General features: G+C 46.3%; 1 protein-coding gene across 2 annotated transcripts in view; it reads right to left on the reverse strand.

Annotated features, from left to right (window-relative positions):
• LOC113912620 (MLX interacting protein) overlaps positions 1-20,826 on the reverse strand; it is a 59,950-nt gene that overhangs the window by 17,530 nt on the left and 21,594 nt on the right. The gene's annotated exons all lie outside the window — the stretch shown is intronic.

The raw sequence follows: 20,826 nt of genomic DNA on the forward strand, positions 1-20,826 counted from the left end.
AGCCCCCAAGAGGCATTTACAATGCAGGCACACAAACGCCCCACTGGCCTCTGAGCCTGCGCGACCCTCTCCTGCCTCGACCTGTGCACACATGGTCCTCACTCTTCATGGACCTCCTTCTGCCCCCTGCTCCAACACCATCTCCTCCATGCTGCCACTGGCCTCCCCCAGGCTGCTGACGACTCCTTCAGGGTTCCCTGAGCACCATTCAAACTCAAAGGCGGCATTCAGCCACCCTCCACGGAGCAGTGTCTACACCCACAGCCGCACGCAGTACCCTGCGGCTTGCCAAGGGGAAGGCCCGTTAGGTGTCATCACCCTAAACACCTAGCACAGACCGTGGGACACAGCAGGGCCTGGGAATAATTCTCTGGATGAGTTAAGGAGCCCTTGTACCCCAGCCACCAGCAGGCGGGGAGCACTCCCCAGTGGCACAGGCTTCTCAGAGAGTCTAGTTTGCCAAGTGCTGTCAGAAGGCACCTCTGGGCGGCTGACACAGGGTTCCCTTTTACAGAAGGCTGGAGATGGACAAGGCATGATCTTTAGTCCACACTCTAGGGGGCTCTGGTGGTTCTACCTGGCTGTGAGCCACAGCCCTACCTCTTCTGCAAAGCCGCTCAGAGACCTCGTGAAGAATAGCAACCGGTCTCCAAAGACTAGCACCCAAGCAGTAAACCCTACCTGAACCTGAGAACCTGGCTTAAAAAGCAAAGCCCCTGGCTGGGCACCTGGCAAGACCTCGTGCCTCTCACACCCAACCCAGCAAGCCAGGCTTTGGATCACACAGGCCAGAAGGCCATGACCCCCAGAGAGAAAATGTCACAGGACGCCCTCGTAGACTCTGAGGGACAGACAGACAGCAGCAGTCTCAGCTCAAAGGGCTGGACGTTTCCAACGTGTCAGTCACCTTCCTTGCCATCTCTGCCCAGCCCAAAGGTACTCCTAACCCACCTCCAAGTGGTTCGCTTTCACTCAGCCTCAGTAGCCAACGGCTAGGTCTCGAGCCTCTGCTGCACGGCATGAGCACTGGCTTTTGCAGTCAGGTAGCTTGTCTGACACCCAGTTTCCTGGGTAAACTCAGGATAATACCATCTCCTCCTGAGTGTTTTAATAAGGATTAAATGAGAGACAGTGTGTATGTATGTATGTACACATATACACTTAGACACATATAACTGGTAAACCCTATAGCCAAATATAAATTTAAGGTATTCATAACCATCTCAATTATCTGGACTTAAGTTATTACTGAAAGGCCTGAATTTTATTTTATTTTTTTTAAGATTTTATTTAATTATTTGAGAGAGAGAGAGAATGAGAGATAGAGAGCACGAGAGGGAAGAGGGTCAGAGGGAGAAGCAGACTCCCTGCTGAGCAGGGAGCCCGATGCGGGACTCGATCCCGGGACTCCAGGATCACGACCTGAGCCGAAGGCAGTCGCTTAACCAACTGAGCCACCCAGGCGCCCCGAAAGGCCTGAATTTTAACACCTCCTGACTTGCCAAGTCCTTTTGTGTTTGCCACCACTGTCATGTGGCCCTTCCTCCTCCAGGGGAGGAAAAAGCTGACACCCATGGTTCCACCCTCGATACACCAGTGAACAAAGACCGGGGCAGAGGGCAGCCCTGTCTAAGCGCTTTGAAGGCAGGGACTGGGTCTCATTCACACATTCGACAAGGGATGGGCGCTACAAAGGGAGGAAAGGAACAGATGGGGCACACGAGGCCCCGGCCCTGTGGAGCACATCAGGCGCTGAGGGTCACAAAGAAGAGCACAGGGCTGTGGGAGCGTAGAGGTGTATAACCAACCCAGTCGGAGTAGTCAGGGGAGGCTTTCTGGAGGAGGTAACATCTCAGCTACCGCCTGGAGGATGAGGAAACGGGCTCAACCCCGAGCCAGGGAGGGGCCCCTGCTGCTCTTCTGTCTGCCTGTGGGGGCCCTGAGGTGAGCAACCACACGCCTGGTCAAGGGCCCCTGCATGAGGCCGGGGGGAGGCGTGCAGGGCACTTTACACCAGGCTGGAGAGCAGGGCACACGGCAGAGTAGATTAGATCCCACAACCTGGCAAAACCAACCCTCTTTCCCCTCCTCTGTAAGACCTTCCAGCAACTTGGTATCTAGCTGGGCAGGTGGTTCCAGGAAACAAAACAAAACAAAACAAAACAGAAAACTGTCCCTGTTTTTCTATTTCCTTAAAGGGAAAAAAGACACTTTTTCTGTAATTGACAACTTCCTCATGCTGAAGCCAGGATTCAAAGGCCACCCTTCCCTGCGGAATCCTGCCAGGGTGTCTGCCGCCTCCACAGATGGCCGCGGAGGACAGAAGCAGAAGGGCTGCCATGTGAATGAGAACTCCAGGGAAGAGAACAACCTCTGACGTCCTGCAGTGGTCTGTTAAGAACTGGCCACTGTGCTTACTACCTACAGACCGAACCTCAGTCCTGCTTTAAGAAAAAGTGGCTGATGTGAGCATCTTCTCAAAGACGTTAGGTCACGCGGGCAGCTTCAACTACCCACAATGAAGAGGTGGGAAGATGCAAAGAGAGCTCAAGCCCTGTGGGCCAGAAACCGAACGGGACGGGGGCAGTGTGGGCTTCTCCTCTCCTTCCTCCTCGCTTGCTGAAATGGTTCACTTTTCCTTGATGTTTGCGTCAAATTTGGTCAAACCTCAGAACAAATATGTAAGAGTTCAGAATACACAACTGGCATCACATCCCTGTCCCAGATTTCTGTAATATCTCAACAGTCAACAGGTGGTGCTCAACCAACACAAAGAAGTGAGTCCAAAACCAAAACCTAAGGCACCCACAGAAGCACAGACAGTAAAGAGCAACTAGGATGTTTTTTATGGTGACTGACCACCCTTTGCCCACAGAAATTTCAAGACAAGATCTGAAGAAGCAGCACGCACAGTTCTATATATCAAAGTACTACAGAGAAAAAAGGAATCCATAGACACGTTTTTAGAAAAATGCGGGGATAAATTTTTTTTTTTAAGATTTTATTTATTTATTTGACAGAGAGAGAGAGACAGCGAGAGAGGGAACACAAGCAGGGGGAGTGGGAGAGGGAGAAGCAGGCTTCCCACGGAGCAGGGAGCCCGATGCAGGGCTGGATCCCAGGACCCTGGGATCATGACCTGAGCCGAAGGCAGATGCCTAACGACTGAGCCACCCAGGCGCCCCATGTGGGGATACATTTCTTTAAGTCTCCTCACTGATGGGCTTTCTCAGAGCCTCTGGTGTGCTGATGTCACTGTCAGTCTTCAAGGAGGGAAGAGGAGACATTCCTTATGCAGATGTCCACAGATCAAACCTGGACTGGGACCCTTTCCATGGGGGGGACCCAAAGTCTAGTTTCCCAGGGAACATACTAGGGAAAGCCTGCTCTACACACTTCTAAAGGGAACTCGCAGCTCCCTTGGCAGACCTCTCTAGAGCAGGGGCCCCAGAAAGCATCTGTAGTTGGGCTTCTGTTCCCCTCAACCCTGGCCCAGCTTCACTCATCCTCCAGACATGGCTGATGGGGGTCCTTCTTGGTCTAACTCAGGATTATGCTACATTCCTTCTTTTTTGGAGGAGAAGGGGCAGAGGAAGAGGGAGAGAGAGACAGAATCTTAAGCAGGTGCCCAGCACGGAGCCCAACTTGGGGCTCGATCTCACAGCCCTGAGATCACGACCTGAGCTGAAATCAAGTCAGATGCTTCACGGACTGAGCCACCCAGATGCCCCACCACATTCCTTCTTTAAAGCTTAACCAGAGGGGCGCCTGGGTGGCTCAGTCGGTTAAGCGTCTGCCTTTGGCTCAGGTCATGATCTGAGGGTCCTGGAATCGAGCCCCACGTCGGGCTCTCTGCTTAGCGGGGAACCTGCTTCTCCTTCTCCCTCTGCCTGCCTCTTCGCCTACTTGTGCTCTCTCTCTTTGTCAAATAAATAAATAAAATCTTAAAAAAAAAAAAAAAAAAGCATAACCAGAAACACATTACAAAGATTTTTAAGACCACTGGCTTCTCCTCAATAATCAAAGCCCTTTTGGCCTCACCTCCCCAAACTGCCCTCCTACATGCCCCATGGGCTTTCCTGTCAGAACAACGACCCCAGATTCTCCCCAAACTACGGGAAGGCCAAGGTCTAGGGCTGACTCATCCTAGCACAAGCCTGGCACATGGGAGGCAGTTTTAAATACGGAGCTACTAAGTGAGTGTTAACCTTTTCCATAATGAAAAATCTTCACATTGTCCTGCCACGGACACACTCCTAGAAGACAGGCTCACAACCTGAAACAGGAAATTCAGAGTACAAAAAAGGTCTCTCAAAACTGTTGGTCGGGGCGCCTGAGGCGGTGGGGCGGGGGGGGGGGAGTTCAACTGGTTGAGCAGTGGACTCTTGGTTTTGGCTCAGGTCATGATCTCAGGGTCATGGATCGAGCCTTGCATTGGGCTCCACATTCAGCGGGGAGTCTGCTTGAGAGTCTCTCTCTCCCCCTTTCCCCCTCCCGCCTCCAAAATAAAGAAATAAATCTTTAAAAAAGGACTGTTGTTGGATAGACTAGCAAACTCTGAATTCTTCAGAGGTCTGGCAAGAGACTGCTTTGGAATGGAAATTAAAGTGCAAGCTTTGCACAGACAGGAGCTGAAAGTAAGAACAGGGGTGGGTGGGACCAAGATGAGATTTTTGGAGTGTGTCCCTCCCAGGTCGGGTTAGCTCCTAACTGCTAGTAGGACCATTCTCCACAAAAGAAAGCAGGCAGAGTCTCAAGGATCTGTCGCTACAGGCCCCAGAAGAGTGGTGGGCCCATTCATTTGTTCACTGAACCATACTTGCTTGTTATGGGGCAATATTTCTCCACCATTCCTCGAAAGGCTTCTTGGACGCCCACTAGCAAGACCTCCCCCAGCTTTATTCCCACCCAGCTGGGTAGAGTGGGTGTGTTAGCAGTGAGTGGAGGAGGGGGAACTGGAGTGGGTGGTCCAGGCCCTTCCCTTCCTCTCCTCTTGGGAGCAAGCTGCCATTCCTCTTGCTCTGCTCCTACAGAGCGGGGGTGGGGTGGGGGGTGGGGTGGGGGGTGGGGGGGTGAGGCCTACACTAGTCCAGGATTGTCTGTGCCACCTGGAAAGGCAGCCTGTGATTCGCCTGTAAGCCATACCCTCAGCCTCATCAACAATAAAGGTAATATTCTGGCTACCACCTATGGACTCTTTTTTATTGTGGTTAAGTACATACGACATAAGATTTACCATTTCAACCATTTTAAAGCATACGATTCAGTGGCTTTAAGCAATCTGCAATGCTCCGTGCCCATCGCTGCTACCTAGCTTCAGAGCAGTTTTCATCATCCCAAAAGGAAGCCCTGTACCCTTGGAGCAGTCACTCCCCATCTCCTCCTCCCCCTGCCCTAGCAACCACTAATCCACTTTGTCTCTCTGGGTTTGTTTCTTCTGGACACTTCATATAAACAGAATGATGAAATACGTGGCCGTTTGTGTGTGGCTTCTTTCACGAAGCACACCAGTTTCACGGGTCATCCATGTTGTAACCTTCATTGCTTTCCATGGCGGAATCCTATCCCGCTGGAGGGACAGACCACATTTGTTTCTTCTTTCACCCGCTGATGGACATTAGCTGTTTCACACTTTGGCTGCTATGAACAGTGCTGCTGCGGACCAAGTCCTCTGTGTCATTTCCCCAACAGTCCAGCCTCCGGCAGGGAGAGCTCTGACGCGTCCGCTGACACTGAGGACACAAGGATGGGCAAAACCAACTTTGCTGGGGGCCAGCAGACAGCTGTCAACATTTTCGACGCACACCCCTTTGACTCCCAATCCCACCGTGAGGAGCTTCGCCACGAGCACACGTGCACAAGGACACATGTGAAAGACATCAAGCAGCCGCACCAACATGGCAGCAAAAGGCTGGAAAGAACTTACACACTCATCAAAGGCAACTGGCTTGAAAACTGTGCTGTACCCACACCGAGGGACACTGTGGGGCAGCACACATTTTATGTGCTGAGACACAGGCAAGAGCTACAAGCTGTATGTAACGAGAAGGAAACTAAGGGGCAAGATGAAGAGCATGGCCACTGTGTATATTCATAACAGGGAGCTACGCACACAAGACACACAGGCTGGGCCGGGGGTGGGGGAGAAGGAGAGAGCCTGTCAGTCAAGCTCAGAAAGATACATGAGAAACACGCAACAGGGAAACAGTGATTTCCCTTCAGAGAGCTAAACTGGAGAATTAAGGGGTTCAGTTGGAGACTTAATTTTCACTGTTTACTGTTTTATACTGCTGAAACATAATACAAGAGTATGTTATTTTTTTTCAAAATAAATAAGGCAAAAAGACCAGGTACCGCCCAAGACCTTATAATAGGGCTTTGGGCTAACTGGGGAAGGCAATTAATCACATGAGCAGATACAAAATTTACGTGTAAGTCAATTTTGTGAACTAGACCCAAATATGAGGATAATGCTTACTAAGTGATTTCTTTAATAAGTGAGCAGATTAATAATGCTCAGACTGGTCTCTCTTCCAGGATTCTCTTTTTCTTCAAAAGAGCGGTCTCTATGGGCTTTCCTGGGATCTGGGCCTGGTTCCACAGGCTGCTAGGAGCCAAAACTAACAGGCTCCAGACGGACAAAGGTTCATTGAGGAGCCAAGACGTGGGGAGCAGGCACAGCGAGAGGCGTGGCAGGAGGAGGGCCGTGTGTTTAACGGAATGGCCTGAGCTGTGGGCCTCTGCCCTGGGCCTCTCGGCCAAGCGGTCTCCTCCCAGAGGAAACTCACGAGGTTGTCAGGTCCTGCTCCCACGCCTAAACCCGCAATTCATCCTCCTCGTGGGTCGCTTGGTGTCTATTTTACTTTTTTATATTCAAAGAAAGTCCTGTTGGAAAAGTAGACTCTGAGGGCAATGACAGCAAGGCAGGAACATGGCCTCCTGAGATCCTCATCCCAGATCTGCCCTATGACAAGGTGAGCGAATGTGTGTTGTGTGCATGTGTTGATGTATGTGGTGTGTGGGTGTGTGGTGTATGTGCAGTGTGTATACGGTGTGTGAGGTGTGTGTGTACAGGTATGTGGTGTGTGGGTGTGTGATGTATGCGCAGTGTGTATACGGTGTGTAAGGTGTGTGTGTACAGGTATGTGGTGTGTGGGTGTGTGGTGTATGTGCAGTGTGCATACGGTGTGTGTGTGTGTGTGTACAGGTATGTGGTGTGTGGGTGTGTGATGTATGCGCAGTGTGTATACGGTGTGTGAGGTGTGTGTGTACAGGTATGTGGTGTGTGGGTGTGTGATGTATGCGCAGCGTGTATACGGTGTGTGGGTGTGTGTGTACAGGTATGTGGTGTGTGGGTGTGTGATGTATGTGCAGCATGTATACGGTGTGCGGGTGTGTGTGTACAGGTATGTGGTGTGCGGGTGTGACTGTGAGAGCACACTGTGTACATGTGCATGCTAGTGCCCATCTAGGTGTGCATCTGTCCTCGTGTGTGAGCACGTTTATGAGGGCCTATGTTTGTTTTGTGTAATGAGCAGGGAGTGATCTTTTTTTTTTTAAGATTTTATTTATTTATTTTAGAGAGAGACAGAGAAAGAGAGCACGAGCAGAGGGAGGGAGAAGCAGAGGAGCCGGACACGAGGCTCGATCCCAGGACCGTGGAATCATGACCTGAGCCAAAGGCAGACGCTTAACCAACTGAGCCACCCAGGCGCCCAGGGAGTAATCATTTCTATAACCTTCAAAAATTAAAGAAACTTGAAGGAGTTGAAACCAGGCAAAATCAGAGTAGCTGCAGTGGTGACCTCCCCTTCACCCTGTCTGTGAACTCTGGTGACCTGTGTCCTTGCTGGGAGCACTCTCTCCTGTGTTCTGGCTTTCCACGAGGGCACAGACACTGCCATGCTTGTACCACTTCCAAGCCAACAGGGAAAGGAGAGTGGTTTCCATTTTTGGACAAGTGACATGAGCTGTCCAAGCCCCACCTTCTATAAAATGGTGATATGTCCACCTCACCGGGAGAATTACAGGTGAGGTATAAAAGGACAGAGGGAGTGCCAGCCAATGCTGGGGCACGCTGCTGAATAGCAGTCAGTTCTGGGGCATGTTGCTGAGTTTTAAAGCTTGGAGTTTCTGGTCAGATTCTAGCCATAACTGGACTTCCCGGCAGGAGCAGGGATGCTGGGCAGGGCACCATTTAAAGCCAGATTCATGTTTATTTGCCAGGAAAATAAACTTGAATCCAGAACCCAGCGTGTTCAGACTCCTTTGGCCTGGGTACGGGACTAGACTGAAAACAAGAAAAAGTGGTATGTCACTTCAGTTTGCATCATTTGTTAATAAATTTTAATACTTAAAAAAATATGTGCATTAGCCATGTGTCTCTTTTACTGTATGAGCTGTCTGCGCCCCTTTGTCTTTTAAAAAACTTTTTGTTTTGAAATAATTATAGACTCACGGGAAGTTGCAAAAAATAGCACAAAGAGTCCCCAGCCTTCCCCAGGGCTGCATCCTCCGTAGCTGTGAGCACAATCTCCCCACTAGGAAACGACTCTGGCATGTTATTGTTAACCAGATTACAGATCTCACTCAGTTTTCACCATCCATTAAAATGTTCGCTGCTTTTCTCTTGCTATTTTAGGTTGGTAATGCCATAATATTAATTTGTGATGTTTCTGCAAATGTTTCCCTTAAGTTTTGGGGTTTTAATTCTTTATATAGCATATCTTCGAATAAGCAGATTATACATTTGTACAGTCGTATCTACTGGTCTCCTTCTATCATTTCTTTTATTGCTTCGCTGCCCACCCATCTACCCCATGAGATTGTTTCTATTAATCTCTTTTTTAGCGTTTTTAGTCTTATTGATTTTAAGTTATACACACACACTGAAAGAAAATTCAAACAACACAAAACAGTACAAACAAAATCAAAGTCCCCAGAAATTACATTGTCTAGAAATAACTATTATCTGAATTTTGATGATAATACTGTGTCGTGAAGAAATGAAATAACTTTATCCAAAGAGAGTCTGGCCTTTGCCCTCTGCTCCTGGGAGGTGACCTCTATGCCCCTGGAATGTCATGCCTGACAGGGGTGTCTTTGTTTGCCTGGGGGCTTTGGTCTTAGGAGAATCTCCCAATCTGATTCACTATAGGGGCTTTGGTATCAGTTCCAATCTCCAGAGAAACTGGTAACTAAAGGTATTAGCCGGATCTCTAGGAGGGGCTGGGGACCAGAAGGTGGCCACACAGGCAGTATGTGATCGAGCCCCATAAAAACTGTGAACACCAAAGACTCAGGTGGGCTTCCCTGGTTGGCAAAGCTCTGTGTGCATTGTCACACGCTGTGGTGGGAAGGAGGTAACTCCACCAGAAGCACTGCATTTGAAGGCCTCTTCAATTCTGCCCTATGTACCCCTTCCCTTGGCTGATTCAATTAGAAGCTTTTCCCTGTAATAAACCCGTAATGAAGAATATAAGTTTTCAGTGAGTTCCGTGAGTCCCTCTAGAGAATTGTTCAACTCGAAGATGGTTTCGGGAATTCCTCTAATTTATAAACTGGTGTTAGAAGTGAGGACGGTCTTGTGGACTAGTCTCCCTAACTTTGTAGTTGGCCCTTAAGTCCTTGTAATATACATATATATACTTATATATATAAATAAACAAAATATTTAAATATGTTGGATCATAATTCTGCTTTATAACCCATTTTCATTTATATGTTATAGGTATCTTATTATGCCAATAAATATAGTTTTATATATATATTTTAAAGATTTTATTTATTTATGGGGCACCTGGGTGGCTCAGTCACTAGGCGTCTGCCTTCAGCTCAGACATGATCCTGGGGTCCTGGGATCCAGCGCCATGTTGGGCTCCCTGCTCCCTGAGAAGCCTGCTTCTCCCTCTCCCACTCCCCCTGCTTGTGTGCCCTCTCTTGTTGTGTCTCTCTCTGTCAAATAAATTTGACAGAGAGAGACAGAGAGAGACAGAGAGAGAGAGAGCACACAAGCAGGGGGAGTGGCAGACAGATAGCGAGAAGCACAGGGAGCCTGATGTGGGGCCTGATCCCAGGACCCCAGGATCATGACCGGAGCCGAAGATAGATGCTTAACTGACTGAGCCACCTAGGCGCCCCAGTTTTATATTATTTTTATTGGCTGTATATACTTATCACAATCTACTTAACTGTTTCTCCATAAACAGACATTCATTTATGCTAAAGGACACATGTTTCTGTTTTTCACTATTATGAACGATGCTGTGATGAACATCCTACTTACATTTTTGTGCAATTATATGACTGTTTCTGGGAGGTAAGTTCCTAGAAACTTACATACAGGGTATGTGTATATTTATAATTTTGTTACAAAGAATCAAAGTTTATAATAATTTACACTTCCAACAGCAGTGATCAGTGCCTATTTCCCCAAATCAGTACTTACATTATTTATTATTAATATTTGTGATGCTGACAAGCAAAAAAATCAGTTGATTTTTTGGTTCCTACTTTTATCTTTTTTTGTTTATTAGCCATTGGAATTTGTATGTTAATTATCCACATATCTTCTTGTTTTGTGTTGTGTGAGAGCTCTTAATGTGGTGGGAATGACTGTAACACATGACAGTTGTTGGGCCTGTCTTGACGGTCTACCTCTGCCTTGACCATTTATGGTGTGCTTTTGTTTTTTAGCTCTACTCTACTTTTTGTATGTATTGTGGGCTTTTGTTGTTATTTTTAGTAGAAACTTTTCATTAATGTAGTCAAAATTTTAAAGTCTTTTCTTTAATGTTTCTGTTTTTTTGGCCATACTTAAAAAAGCTTTTTCTATGCCAAGACGGGAAAACTGGACCTTCTTCCAGTGCTCTCACAGCTCCCCATTTTACAGTCAAGTCTTGGCTCCAATGGAATTTATTTTGCTTAACGAGTGTTAATGGGATCCTGCTACTTAATTACTAAATAATCCAACTTTCCCCTGTTGGGATTAAAATACCATCTTTATCATACACTATGTTCCCCTATATATATATTTGGGACTATTCCTGAACATCCTATTTCTTTTGGTGTTTTGTGCATATGTTTTTAATGGTTTTGCTTTTTACATTTAACTCTGATTCAGCTAGGGGAAAAAATCAATTTACTTCTTCACACAGCTCACCCCAATTCGCTATCTAATTGTCTCACCTTCTGCAACAAATTTATGAAACTTCCATTAACATATATTAAATTATAATATACACTAGTGTCTGTTCTGGAGCCTCATGTCACTGATACGTGCCCAGTCCTATGCTAGTATTACACAGATTTAATAATTATAAATTTGTAATATACTATCTAGTTTAGGTTGGTCCCCATCATTTTTTTTTTAAATGTTAGAATCCTTGCCTATAGTTACTCTTCCATGTTCCAACTTTACAATCACATTGTCAAATCTCAAAAGACAACTATTCTGGTATTTTGATTAGAGTGGCACTTAATAAATAAATTAATGTGGGCAGGGATGACCATTCCATTCGGGTCATCTCCATTCCTAGATCAGTGTATGTTTCTCCACTTACTCAAGCCACTTACCCTACTTAAAATATCAGAGGAATCTGAAGCTGTCTAATATTCTATAATTTACTTAATCTATGTCCTTCACATTTTTAACCATATACTTCTTTTAAAAAAAAAAGATTTTATTTATTTGAGAGAGAGCATAAGCAGGGGGGAAGGGCAGAGGGAAAGGGAGAAGCAGGCTCCCCACTGAGCAGGGAGCCTGATGTGAGGCTTGATCCCAGGACCCTGGGATCATGATGTGAGCAGAAGGCAGATTAACCGACTGAGCCACCCAAGTGTCCCTAATCATATACTTCTATTAATGTTTTAAAATAATGTAAAAAGAAAATTTAGAAAGCTAAACCAGCAAAATTAGTTACACACCCAAACACAAACACTGTCTACATTTTACTCTATTCAACTTAGCACACCCCTGCCCCCCAGTAGCTAGTATGGTAACCGCCACCCTAACCCTGATCAAAGTGGCGAAGCCACAGACGCTCTGACACAAGTTAGAAGCTTCTATCTAATCAGTACTAGGAATAACTACCCTCAAAAAATCCAGCCGTTCCCTAGCACTTTTTTTTTTTTTAAGATTTATTTATTTATTTGGCAGAGAGAGAGAGCAAAGCCAGGCGAGAAGCAGAGGGAGAGGGAGAAGCAGACTTCCCACTGAGCAGGGAGCCTGATTCGGGGCTTGATCCCAGGACCCTGAGATCATGACCTGAGCTGAAGGCAGATGCTTAACTGAGTCCCCCAGGTGCCTCTTCCCTAGCACTTTTATCCACCTACAAAAAAAGGTAATTAGTAGGTTCAAATATTCACCAAGGTTAAGATTTTTATGTAAAGGATGAAAAACTCCACCCGTTACAGACATCTGGCTTAAAGAGGAAGTAAATTAACAAAGGTCTCCAGCCAGAGTACACACCCGGAGTCAGGACTCTAGAAAACTGTGTACCAGAGAGGTAATAGAAATAGATCAGCAGATGTTTCTGAGTTCCTATGAAGACTGGCAAGAAACAAATTTGTTATTATTACCATTATTAGTCATTTTCAAGGCAATGCCAGCTACCTAACCCACTTAAAAGGCAGAGAAATCTGAAACTGTCTGATGCATTTCAAAGGATAAGGTAACACTCTCCAGGTAGCCAAGACCTATAAATAGGTTTTAAAAACATTGGCTCCTTTCCTTTTTTTTTTTTTTTTAAGATTTTATTTATTTATTTGACAGAGAGAGACACAGCGAGAGAGAGAACACAGCAAGGGGGAGTGGGAGAGGGAGAAGCAGGCTTCCTGCGGAGCAGGGAGTCCGATGTGGGGCTCGATCCCAGGACCCTGGGATCATGACCTGAACCGAAGGCAGACACTTAACGACTGAGCCTCCCAGGCGCTCCTGATTGGCTCCTTTTCTAAAAGTCAGCTTTGACAATTAAAGAAAACCCATGAAATCTGTTCTCCACTGAATCTGAAACCCCAAACCTTGACTCTGACAATAACAAGGGTCACAGTGACAGTAGGGTAAGTAGGTATGGGTACATCTATCAAATCCTAAATTTTCTGGGGGTAGGAGCTAGAGCTAGTAGGTTAATTCTATGTAGCACCTACTATAATGCCCTGTGTAAAATGGTGCTTAACAAAAGAAATGAGTTGATGATAAGAATGAGAACGTTTTCAAGTTGCATGTGGGCTATACAGCACGAATATTGTAGCCAGATTAATTTGGCTAAGACATCACTTTCTTCATGACACTAGCCTGATTCACTTACTTAACATCGTTCTAGCTGCTAATGATACAGCAGCAAACAAAACAACCTCCCTAGCCCAACGGAGCTTACATTTATAGGGAAAGACAGAGAACCAAGTATGTGCTATGTCAGGAGCACACAGTGGTATGGAGCAGAAGCAAGGTGGAGAGGGAGCTGGGAGGTGCTGTTTCTATAGGGTTAAGTATGAAAGTGGAAGGTGGATAGTGTGGACACCGACAGGTCCTGACTTCTGCCTCTACACTGTCAAATCAGTCACTGTCAGACCTCACCTGACAGAGCTTCCTGCGACATCTGCCCCTACTCCACCCCCATGCCCTCGCCCACTGTGCAGCCTACTCCTATGCCAGGCTGCTCTCCCCTTCATCAGCTTTTCCTCCCCCTTCCCCCAGTCCAGGGGCTTGTCCTGAACCCTCCACACCCCACACTCTCTCCTTCGCCTCCCCCCTACTCGCACGCCAGGATGACCTCAACAAATGTGTCTGCTCACACCTTTCCCCTGCTGAAACTCCTGCAGGGGTTCTCACAGCTTATAAGGTAGGACAGAGCCCCTAAACACTCACTCATTAAGGTAGAGTCCCCCAGCTGACACACCTGGCATAAACCAGCAGTTCACTCACCCAGCTAACTTCGTCAGCTCGCAGATATCAGCTTCCCGCAGGAGCCCTCCTGGACCACTCTCAGTGTAAAGTGTTAGCTAAGTCCTCTCCCAACACCCTGGACCCAGCACAATCTGCCATTACCTGCTGCTGTGCATGCTGACCGCCTGCCTCTACAGCCATTACCTGCTGCTGTGCATGCTGACCGCCTGCCTCTACAGCCATTACCTGCTGCTGTGCATGCTGACCGCCTGCCTCTACAGCCATTACCTGCTGCTGTGCATGCTGACCGCCTGCCTCTACAGCCATTACCTGCTGCTGTGCATGCTGACCGCCTGCCTCTACAACCATTACCTGCTGCTGTGCATGCTGACCGCCTGCCTCTACAGCCAGGCCGCACTCTCCATGAGGGAGCAACCGTGTCTATTCCATGCACCGATGCCCGTGTCGCACCAACACGGCGCGCCGCTGCGCCGTAACAGGCCCTTGAGTGTGCGCTGAGCGACCTCCCGAGGGGAACAGCAGTGTGTACCCCCAGCTCACAGAGCCCCACTGCAGACTAGGACAGCCACTGGCCTTGCTCCACTCGTCCTGCACTCTGCTCTCCTTGGTGGGAACGCTAGGCGCTCGTGCAGATGCGTTACTGTCCATTTGTTCTCGGTTTGTGGGTCCCCCCATTCTACCTCCCTTCTCCCCTGGCCATTTAAAATCAGGTAACACAGCTGTGTGCATTAACAATTACAGTCTTTTCTGGGAGTGCTTCATTGTAGAGACCATATCTAGATGAGAAGGAGCAGTATGTTACAAATTGAACAAAACTAAACCAGGAGTGGGGACCCAGCACTGCTGTCAGTTCTGATGCTAAACACCAGTGTGACTTTAAGTGGGATACCATCTCTGTCCAACTCAGTTCTCCTGGCCTCAGTTTCCCTTTTTGTGATGAGAGAGAACTGAATTAGCTTACGCCAACTTCCTGCCAGTTCTACGAGTCTAGAACTGTACCCCTCCTCAGAAAGGGAGATGCTGCCCCTGAAGAGTATAAATGAGAGGTACCCAGGGTAGGGGTATACTGGGGAAACACCAGCTACTGCTAGGCAAAAGAAAGAATAGAAGGATCTGTAACACCCCCACCACAACCACACACCTCCGCCGTATCTCTGAGGAGGATTTTAAAAAGCACAAACATGGGGGGTGGGGGAATGGGTGAACTAGGTGGTGGGGATTAAAGAGGGCACTTGTGATGAGCACTGGGTGTTGTACGAAGGGATGAATCACTATATTGTACACCTGACACTAGTATCACACTGCATGTTAAGTGGAATTTAAATAAAAACTTAAACAAAAATAAGAAATTAAAAAAAAATAAAAAGCACAGACAAACAACACAAGAAACACCAGGTGTTGGCGAGGATGTGGAATAAAAGGAAGCCTGGCGCACGGCTGGCGGGAATGTAAACTGGCGCAGCCACTGCACAAGACAGTATGGACGTTCTTCAAAAAGTTACAAATAGAACCGCCCTAAGATCCAGCATCACACTACTGGGTATTTACCCAAAGATAATACAAGAACACTAATTCAAAAAGATACATTCACCCCTATGTTTACAGCAGCAGTATTTACAACAGCCAAGATATGGAAGCAGCCCAAGTGTCCGCTGATAGATGAATGGATAAAGATGTGGAATATATATACAATGGACTATTATTCAGCTATAGGAAAGAATGAAATCTTGCCATTTGCAATGACATGGATGGATCTAGAGAGTAGAACGCTAAGTGAAATAAGTCAGTTAGAAAGATACTGTATGATTTCATGCATGTGTGGAATTTAAAAAACAAAACAAACAAGCAAAAGGAAATGAGAGAGAGAGAGAGAGAGATAAAACCAAGAAACAGACTCTTAACTATAGAGAACAAACTGATGGTCACCAGAGGGGAGGGGTGGGCAGATGGGGGAACTAGGTGATGGGGATGAAGGAGCGCACTTGTCCCAATGAGCACTGGGTGATGTATGGAGGTGTTGAATCACTGTATCATACACCTGAAAGTAATACAACACTCTGTTAACTATACTGGAATTAAAATAAAAACTTAATTAAAAAAAAAAAACCACAAACAAAAGAACTTCGTATGGCCCTCCTCACATAATAGAAATTTCCAAAATGTTTTACCTTTGCCTGCTAAAGACAATCTCCCTTCCATCTGCTACAGCTGTCACCCTAAATCTCTCCCTCTTCTTATTCCCCTCCCATGCATGCATTTTAATCAACTTGTCAGGCACCCAAGTAAGAAGTTTGGGGTGGGCAGGAGAGCTGGGGCTCACTCACTGAAACGAAGGCAAGCGAGATAATCTCAGACTGTTGTCTATTTCAGAAACACTGTAAATCTCCGCAACGCCCCAACTGTACCACACAGCCCTGCTGACCATCTCCTGAGACGTGTGTACATATTTAGTCTTTATTGGCACTCAAAATACCTACATTTTTGTCTTCATGATATGCTCATTTTCACTCGGGTCTTTCTGTCAAAAGCAACAATTTGCTATTCATGAAGTCAAATTTGAGGGACGCCTGGGTAGCTCAGTTGGTTAAGCATCTGCCTTTGGCTCAGGTCATGATTCCAGGATTGAGTCCTGCATCAGGCTCCTTGCTCAGCGGGGAGCCTGCTTCTCCCTCTGCCTGCCGCTCCCCCTGCTTGTGCTCTCTCTCTGACAAATAAATAAAATCTTAAAAAAAAAAAAAAAATCAAACTTGAAAATAGTGGTAAGAAGATGAGGTTTCAGTTCATTAGCGAATCCCAGTTTTAACCTCAGAACCTTATACAGTATGAAACCTACTGCATGGGCATTTCCCATCTTAACTACTGTTGCAAATGCTTAAAAAAAAAAGTGTGTCTTTATAGCTCCATGGGAGGCTAAACACACCTTAGTTACGACAGTGCTATAAAAATCAAGGTCAGGGTAAACTTCTCTCTCTTTCATTTACCCCTGCTTCAAGGCCTCCTGGGAAAACAGACAAAAATAAAATGAACATATCTAAGGCACAAATTATTTAACAAACTACACAGCAGGAAAAAAGTCAAAAGAAAAAGTGATGGACATTTATTTTCTCAAAAGCAAAGTCCTTGATATGCTGATTTTTTTCCCCCTTCATATTCACAAACGAAGCCAACAAATGAGCCAGGCGGGCGGAGCTTGTGGTATGAAAGACTGAACCAAATGGCAAGGAGGTTTTGTTTTCTCAACCTGCAGGTCTCTGGGAACTGGCGTGGGTTGGGAAGAGAAGGAAAAGAGTAGGGAGAGAAGTCCCAATGAACGAAACTTGAAACTGATTTTTTAACTGTAAAATTTCAGTCTTCGTATTATTGTAAGAGCCCAATCCACATCCCTGGTATAAGGAAGGTGAATAACATCTGATCCTTAAGTCAAAACCCCAGATTTTACGGAGGAAATCTCATCCTGTCCACTGTGCCACAGTGATAAATTCATCTACCAAGAGAACCTCAGGCCAGGCCACTCTCTTCAGGTGGAAACCCAGTGTGGCTCCCGCTATGGGCTGACGCTCAAGAACAAGAGCAGCCCTTCTTTCATTATCACCTGTTACCTGCCACTGGCCACAGGGGTGGGGAGAGAGACTGCGTCCCCACCTTCCTGCCCGCTGCGCAGCCTTGGGTAAACATCTGGCCTTTCTGAACTTTACTTTCTTGCGGGGGGAGGAACCAACCTACTTTACAGAGCTATGGTAAGAATTAAATGAAGTAAGGTATTTAGATGGACTAACTGTCTAGAATACAAGAGAATACATAAATCCAATACAATGGATTTATGACTTCAGCTGATGTTCCCTATGACGGTCAGAGCTGCTCTGACTCTGTGTGCTGTGATTAAAGCACAATTAAAGGCTTCTTGGCCACAGCAGCCAAGCCTCCCAGCAACTGGACTCAGGGACACAGAGAGAGCATGACTGTTAGGGTGGGTGATGAGCAAAGGTCTTGAGAGTGGGAGGGAACTGCCATTTAGAGATTAGATACGCGGTTCTTCAATGAAACACAATCGAATCCCACCAGTGCCCCCGCACAGACACAACTGTCTTTTTTATTAGCACTGGTTCACTCTCCGCCACAAAGGAGTGTCTACATGGTAGCAAGGTCTAATAGCCCTTCAGCAAGAACTACAGTTGGGGGCCTCCACGGCCTCCCATCTGGCACATACACCCCCAGCAGCTCCTTCAGCAAGGAAGTACCCCCTGGGGGCCAATAACTCGCCTTCAACATCAGCTCTGGGGCACACTTCACAACAGTGTCCCTTACCAGGCACCACTCAGGCTAGAGAGTGGAACGATGTTCTGAGCACTGCAGTGCTCCAGGAGAAAGTGGGCAGCCTGTGGATCTGTGTATTTGGTGGCGTAGCTGAATGGTAAGCCTGTTTCAGCTCAAAGTCCACAATTCTATAGGTCTACAAGAATAAAGAAGGTACCGAGTGAGAAACAACTACCCTAGAATGTGGAGAAGCCAGCTTTAAGGCTGTTGGCACAATTAAAGAGGGGGTGGCCAAGGAGTTTTAATTCCTCAATTATTTATACGGTACAGATAAATATGTCTTTTGATCAAAAAGAACCTGCAATTCCATCTTGCTTTCACGACCAGGAAGCAGATGCACGTGGCAGAGGTCATCTGCAGGCCAGGAAAGGTAACATCCCAGCAACATGTACCAAGAACCTGCAATGTGACAGGCTCTGCACTGAGAACTGGGTGACAGTGATGTTGGGACATCACAAGCTAATGGGAAAGACAGCTTCAAGGGAGCTAAGGCACGTGTGCAGTGTATGGAAACCCATAAAAGAGCGTTCAACATCATCAGCAGGTCCAGAACGTCTTCCTCAGGTAGGATGCCTGAGCTGAAGCCCCCAAGGATGGGCAGGCATGAACCAGGGAAAGAGGATGTAGAGAAAAGGGTTGCAAGCAAAAGGAATAAAGAGGTCTTTCCCAAAATATTAGCAGTTTGGCTTCTGGTCCCCTCTCTTCTCCATCCTTAGCTTTGATGGGCGAAGAAGAAGTGCAAGTAAGACCACTGACTGTCTGCAGCCTTCAGGATCCAAGTCCCCCCCTTGCCAGTGGGATGGGGCTGGGCACAGCAGTGAAGTCCTTGGATGAAGTCAGTTCCTCTGTAGCTACATTGAGGATCAGTGCAATTTCCTAAATCTGTCATGAGAAAAAGATGACAGAATGGGAGAACGAGCTAGGCTGTCACACCCGTTTCTGAAGTAAAGCAGAAGGAGAAAGTGGGGAGGAAAAGAGAGAGGAAGAGGAAGGGGGGGAGGGTTGAGAAAAGGGAAGTTTGGGAAAGATATGTCTTCTACTATTGATGGTTTTACTTTAAAAAGTGAAAAATCTCTCCTAAACCAAAAATCAGTAAGCAAGTTAGAAGGTAAGTACCAAATGGAGGGAGAGATCATGAAAGAACGTTACTAAGTAGTTTTACAAAATCGGTTAAGCTCCCCAACTACTTACTAATTGCAGAAAGAAAAACATATCTTTACAATGAAAAGACCTGGCATTATCCTAACCAAATGATCATTTTAGCACCATTAATAGTGGGACAACCTGACATTATGTACCTTTGATGTGACTATCTGTGAAGCACACCCAGTCGTTGGGCATCTGCCTTTGGCTCAGGTCATGATCCCGGGGTCCTGGGATCGAGCCCTGCATCGGGCTCTCCCCTCAGCGGGAGGCCTGCTTCTCCCTCTCCCACTCCCCCTGCTTGTGTTCGCTCTCTCACTGTCTATCAAATAAATAAAACCTTAAAAAAAAAAAATCCTGAACCTAAATGTAATCAAGCCTTTTAGGCCCAACATGGTTTACAGGAAACACAGGGGACAGAGGAACATGTTAATTAACCACCACAACAAGAAAACAAATACAGAATGTGGGACATTCTTCAATACAACTGGACCTGACACTTCAAAAAAATGCCAAGGGGAAAGGTGGAAGGATTATTGACTTTGGCATGAAAATGACATAATGGTCATGAAAGGGAATAGCTTTATTTTTAGGAATACAAGGTCATGATGTCCAATTTTTTTCTCTGAACTATATGAAAGTAAGGGAGACTGGTATGTAAAGCAAGTATGGCCGAATTTAACAAATGTCCACTGCAGGGGGTAGCTATGAAGGGGACAGCTGGCTGAACCATTGTTTCAAATTTTCTCTAAGATTTCTTATAATACAAATGTTGGGGGAAAAAAACTGGAAAAAGAAAGACCTGGGGCACCTGGGTGGCTCAGTTAAGCGTCTGCCTTCGGCTCAGGTCATGATCCCGGACTCCAGGGATTAAGCCCCATATTGGGCTCCCTGATCAGCGGGGAATCTGCTTCTCCCTCTGCCCACCCCCACCCCCCCCCCCTCATGCTCTCTCTCAAATAAATTATTTAAAAAACAAAAAGAGCAAAAGAGATGGTCAAATTCAGGGAACAATACATCCACTAGAGATCAAAAAATGAAAATTTAAATACCCAAGATACTGTGTTTTGCCTATCGGATTAATGATTTTTAAAAGCACGGTAATAATGGCACACGATTTTTTAAAAATGTACAGTCATTTCGGAAAACAATTTGGCAGTTTCTTATGACGTGAAACATCTCCTTACCTATGACCCAGCATTTACACAAGAGAAATGAAAACATGTCCACATCAAGACTTGTACATTAACAGTCATAGCAGCTTCATTCATAGGGAAGCTGAAAACAATAAAACGAAGACAAGCCAAATATCTACCAACAGAGGAAGGGATAAAACAAACTGTGGTATATCCAAGCAACAGAATATTAACTATTGATCATGTAGCAACACAGATGAATCTTAAAAACATGCTGAGCAAAAGAAATCAAGCAAAAAGAGTACATACCGTATGATTCCATTTATA

Source organism: Zalophus californianus, chromosome 14, assembly GCF_009762305.2.
Source record: "Zalophus californianus isolate mZalCal1 chromosome 14, mZalCal1.pri.v2, whole genome shotgun sequence".
Classification (NCBI taxonomy): domain Eukaryota; kingdom Metazoa; phylum Chordata; class Mammalia; order Carnivora; family Otariidae; genus Zalophus; species Zalophus californianus.